Raw genomic sequence first — 6,000 nt, 5'->3', positions numbered from 1 at the left:
AGGTCCAATTTCTTAGCATCTTTATTTTTGGGGGGTTGCACTAGTTTGCCCTGTCTGTCCTGCTCATTGGAGGTGGAGACCACCAGGGACCCAGGGGGATACACATATTCAACCCCTGGGCTAGGACACAGTACTTTTTCTCTGCCCTTTTTTGAAGTTGATGGGTTTGCCACCGTGCCTTCATGAGTTTAAGCACCCTGCCATGCACTGGAAGGGCCACTCTGGATGGGGCCACCGCAGCCAAGATATCAGAAAGGCTGTCAGCTGGCTCCTTAAGTTCCTCGATCTTTAGCCCTACGTTGGGGCCACCCTCTTGAGAAGCTCCTGGTGGGCACGGATGTCGTCAGGTGGCAATAATGTGGCTGGACCAGCCACTGCCTTGTTGGGGGAATAGAAGGAGGCAGCCACCGCTGGTGCGGCTGGCTCCTCCTCAGCGGTTGAAGCCGGCTGCACCGGAGCTGCTGAGGCCTCTGTCTGGTTCTGAGTCGGTCTCTGGTATGGTCATTGCATAGATCATGTGTGAACCTCTGAAACCACGGAGGGCACTTGTTGGGAGTATGTGCCCAGTCCAAGAGGGAACCTCCAGGGGGTCCAATACTGCCATTGGAGTGGCCATTGGGCAGGTGGCCAGGGGCCCGATGGTGGGCCGGCTGCGGACTCTTGTCCATAGGATCAGTAGCATCGATGCTTCGGGGGAGAGCTAGGCTCACTCTCGGAGCCTGAGGAGGACTCCTCCCCGGGAGACCAGGACGGCGTTGTTGCAGCCGCGGGCTGACTGTGGCATGCTGGAGAGTGGTGCTGTGCTGGGGGGCTGTGCTGGTGACCGATGCCGCTGGGCCAGAGTCACGCTGTGTGCTGCTGTGGGGACTGCCATCACGGTGCTGGAGCCATACTGCATGGTACCAGCGACGTGCTCCAAGGGGCTGGGGAGCAGTGTTGGGACAGTGAGGACCAGTGACCGGCAGAGACCGTCTTTGTGAAGGGGAATGCTGAGCTGGTGACCAGTGCCACGACAGCAATCGGTGCCACGCAGGAGGTGAGCCCATCATGGATTTCCCTTTCGAGGGAAGTGCTCTGGAGGGCTCCCCCAAAGGGCTCTCCCCAGTCGTAAGCTGTGGGTCGAAAGGGGAGAGACATTAAGTCCTTTGCAGCCTGAAAAGCCTCCAGTGTCGAGGGGTGTAAAGGGCCCTGATTGCTCCTGGGAGTTGGTGGTGGCTCGGTGCCCTAGGCAGCATCCCCGCCACTGCACACGGCTCCGGGGATGATGAGTGGCCCTGCGTGGGTGTCAGTTTGCTTGGAGACTCTTGTGCTGCCGTGCGCAGAGTTGGAGAGGGACCCATGTGTCACTGCGACTTTTTCTGTCTTTCCTTGGGCACAGGGGAGGGAGGGCGGTGCCAGGAGGCGCCCAATGCCAGAGGAGCACTCCGCACCGATGCCGACATGCTCAGTACCAAGTCGGAACAACCTGGTTCCGATGCAGGGCATAGGGTGGCCTCCATCAACAGGGCCTGCAGCCTAATGTCCATGTCTTTAAGCATGCGGGGTCTAAAGTACTTACAGATCCTGCACTTCTGTTGAATATGAGCCTCGCTGAGGTACTTCAAACAGCTCATGTGTGGGTCACTAACTGGCATGAATTTGTGACATTGTCACATTGCTTAAATCCTGGGGACCAGGGCATGCCAACTAACCCCAACTACCAAATACACTCAGCTAGCTCACTGTGTACAGTAAGATTAACTCGGAGAGTCCAGAACAAGAACACCATGATGGGAGCTTGCAAGAGAAAGAGGCATTTCAGCAACCATCATGGGTGGTAAGGAACGGAGAGGGTGCAGGGCCGGTGGCCCTTCCCACACTGCGCATGAGCATGGGGCTCCAGGGGGCACCAGAGCCAGCCCTACGGATACCACTGAGAGAAAAGCATCCGACAGCCGCGCACGTGGGTGTGCACAAACCTAGCCTGGAATCGACATGAGCAAACACTTGAAGAAGAACATCTCCTGCTTCGAGCAGGGGGTTGGACTAGATGACCTTCTGGGGTCCCTTCCAACCCTGATATTCTATGATCTCTATCCATATTGTAAGGTAATATGTAGCTGTGTAAATCACCAAACAGGAGAGAGATATTAACTCGTGTGAAATGCTGATTTCCCAACAGGAAAAGGCCATCAACCCCAGACGAGTGTGGGAAGGACAAAAGACTTTGTTGTTCAGTTATTCCTCCCATGGAGATGAGTCATGCAAGTGGATTCCTCCCATCAGCTGAGTTTGCACATGGCGGGGTGGGGTGGGAGGAAGGGAAGAGAATAAAATCCCCTAACAAGAATGATGTGAACTGGCTCTCTAGGCTGCTTGGATTCTGGAGGCAAAGTTTCTAGCCAGAGCAAAAAGAAAAGGAGGACTTGTGGCACCTTAGAGACTAACCAATTTATTTCAGCATGAGCTTTTGTGAGCTACAGCTCACTTCATCGGATGCTGTAGCTCACGAAAGCTTATGCTCAAATAAATTGGTTAGTCTCTAAGGTGCCACAAGTACTCCTTTTCTTTTTGCGAATATAGACTAACACGGCTGTTACTCTGAAACTAGCCAGAGCAAGGGATTCTCAGCTGCTTAGCCTGGGTTAGCTCGACAGGACTTTATTATAGAAGCTTTTCTAATCTTTTGAAATTTAAGATTGTAACTTGTGTGTATCCATGTTTGCCTGCTTTAACCTTGTCAATAACTCTTGTTTCCCTTTCCCACTAATGAATCTTTAAATAGCATATTACACGATTGGGAGATCTAAGGTGCAACTGACCTGGGATAAGGGACTGGTCCTTTGCATCCAGAAGTAACTTGAATATTGCTGTGATTCTTGGTATAAGAGACCATTGGTCACAAACGTAGGCTTACTGGTGGCAAGACATGGAGCACCCAAGGGACTGTCTGTGACTCCTTGCTAAGGCTGTTATAGTGCTTGGTGAGTTTACACTTGATGGTGAAATCTAAGTACAGAACTCACAGTCAGTTTGGCGTTTGTGCCCTGCTACTTGAGGTTGGCACTCACATTCTTGAGCCACTGCAAGACAGGCTTGATAGCATGTACCTGGCTTGGATTTGCCACACCGCCCATGGGCCCTCCGTCCTGTACTGAGTTCGATTGGGCCAGGGTCAACGTGCAGTCAGCTGTCACAGGTGGGCCAACGAGAGGCTCCCACAGGCCATGTCACACATCACTGACACCTGCCTCTGACCAGATTCGAGAGGGGGCTGTGGGCCCTGCACTTGCCAGATGAGGCTGCTGCAAATTGGCCTGGCAAGCTCCGCATCTGCTAGGAAGAGCAGTTCAATCACACCAACCCAGACATTTCCAGTCAATCTGTGCTCACCCCTGTGTCTGGAAAGAGGTTAACCCCTTCACATCCAGACAGGAAAGGGTCACTGCATGAGTCACACAGACTTTTAATAAACATAACACAGAAACTTCCCACATTCTTCACGGGCACACTCATCAAAGCAATGACTGTATTACCCTATATAAGGTCAGACACCCACCCTTCCATCTTATCATTGAGAACAGCAGGCTAAGTAGCTGCTAACAGGTACGGCACCATCCAGAGCAGATTAAAAACCTCCTAAAAGGAAAAAAAAATCTTATTTATAGGGGTGAAAAAAGCGTATTCTTAGCAAGCACCGTGCAGATCCCTGCTATTCTGTAATGAGAAATTTCTGAACTTAGCATCTCCTTTGCTCCTCTGATTCCAGAACTTACCATAGACCATCTGGCTGTGATTTTTCAGTCATGACTGAACGGAGCAAGCAAAGCAAAATCCATTTCCCTGTCTGGCCCTGCACATGGAAAAATACAAATTATTTGGGACTCCTCAACAGCCTCATAAATCCAGGGAGTCCGTTAGGACTGCGACATCAGAGGCCTAGCGCAACATAGCTAGGTCCTACTGGAGCCAAAGCTAGGTCAATGGAAGAATTCTTCCGTCTCCCTAGCACCACCTCTCAAGGAGATGGATTCACTACAGAAGTGGAGAGACCCTTGGCACTGCTGTAGCCAGTGTCTACACTACAGTGGCTGCTGCTGCCGTGCTCGTAGTGTAGACGTACTCGAACATCTTTCATCTCTCGCGCAAAAACAGGTTGTTGTCGCCGTGTTGGTTCCAACCTATTAGAGTTACAAGGTGTGGGGGAGGTGAGGGGGGGCAGGGGAACAGTGTTTTCCCCAGGAATTTAAATGGGGGGGTTTGAATTTACAGGGCACGGGGAGATCAGGGCCAATGAGGGGTGACACCATGAGGGTGAAGGTGGCTCTATGGCACCATAGTAAACATTGAAAAATGTTTCATGACCATTTGATTAGATTTAACTCATGTTTTAAAATCATCACACAAATTAAAGTTGGCTACTCAAGCCTTCTATGAAGCTCTACATCTACATCCTTCTTGGTTTCTTGTTATAGTTTTGCACAACTCTGTTAATGAACTTCTTGAATGCAATGCGTTCATCTTTGGTGGCTTCTCGTGTGTCCGGTACTTCCATTCCTTCAATTGATGTGCTCATTAGTTCATTCACATGATCAGGCAGAAGACGACTTCTTTCAGAACACAAAATTCTATTCAATGATGAAAAAGAACGCTCAACTGTAGCCGTTGTGACTGGGAGAAACAAGAGATGAATTCCTACTTCTTTCAGCCCAGGAAACATAGCATAAAGATCAGGTCGAGCCACTAGTTGTGATAAAAAAGAAGCTGAAGCCAAATCTTCATTCATTCATCATATGATATTCCACTGTGTGTTCAAATTCTCTATTCTGTCCTGAGCGCATGGATGAGGATGAGGACTGAGAGGTCAGATATAGAGTGATCACTTTTCACAACGTGTTCATCCATGGGTGATAGGGTGTTTTTGTTTTTTATCATTTGTCTCTGAGAGTTCATTCGAGAGTGCAGTGATTGTCTGGTTTCACCCACATAGTTGTCATTGAAGCATTTAGTGCACTGGATGAGGTACACCACATGAGATAGGCACGTGCGTAGGATCCATAGATATTGAAAGGTGTGTTGTGGGCGGTGTTGATCATCGTAGGACTGGAGATATGTCTGCAGGTTACATCTGTTGTTCTGGCAGGGTCTGGTGCCACTTTGAGGTGGGGTGTCCTGGTCTGGGGGAACTTGTTCCTGATGAAGAGCTTGGCAGACTGGGGGGTTGTTTGAAGGTCTGAAGAGGAGGTTCAGAAGGATTTTGTTCAGGAGGGGGTCCCCATCAAATATGGGTTATAATTATTTGATGATACCCTGTAAGGGAGCTTAAATTCATAACTTTGCTAGACACTCAAAAACATGGTCTTAATAAAGACACTGGGTTTATGGCTTATTACAACAATCTGTAACCCACTAACCCCCCCTTTATTGTGGTCTGTCTGTAAATGTGTTAACAGGCCACTTCACTCTGAATGGTCTCTTACAATGTGTGTTAACTACTTATGCTAAACAATCTGTTCTACCTTGTATTTAGCTGTGACGCTCTGAGGGCTTGTCCACACTTAAAATTCTACAGTGGCACAGCTGGATATGTGTAGCACTTCCATGTAGACGCTGCCTATGCTGACCAGGGGTTCTCCCATCGGTGTAGTTAACCTACCTACCCGAAAGGTGGTAGCTGGGTTGATGGAAGAATTCTTCTGTCGACCTAACTCTGTCTACACAGGGACTTAGGTTGGCTTAACTACTGTGCTCGGGTGAATTTTTTATACCCCTGAGCAATGTAGTTATGCTGACCTAATTTTCTAGCAAAAAAACCGAGTACTTGTGACACCTTAGAGACTAACAAATTTATTTGAGCATAAGCTTTCGTGGGCTAAAACCCACTTCATCGGATGCATGCAGTGGAAAATACAGTAGGAAGATATATATACACAGAACTTGAAAAAATGGGTGTTGCCATACCCACTGTAACAAGACTAATCAATTAAGGTGGGCTATTATCAGCAGGAGAAAAAAAACTTT

This window comes from Lepidochelys kempii, chromosome 27 (genome assembly GCF_965140265.1).
Source record: "Lepidochelys kempii isolate rLepKem1 chromosome 27, rLepKem1.hap2, whole genome shotgun sequence".
NCBI lineage: Eukaryota > Metazoa > Chordata > Testudines > Cheloniidae > Lepidochelys > Lepidochelys kempii.
The sequence above is the reverse complement of the archived record's forward strand: the minus strand, read 5'-3'. Positions refer to the sequence as shown.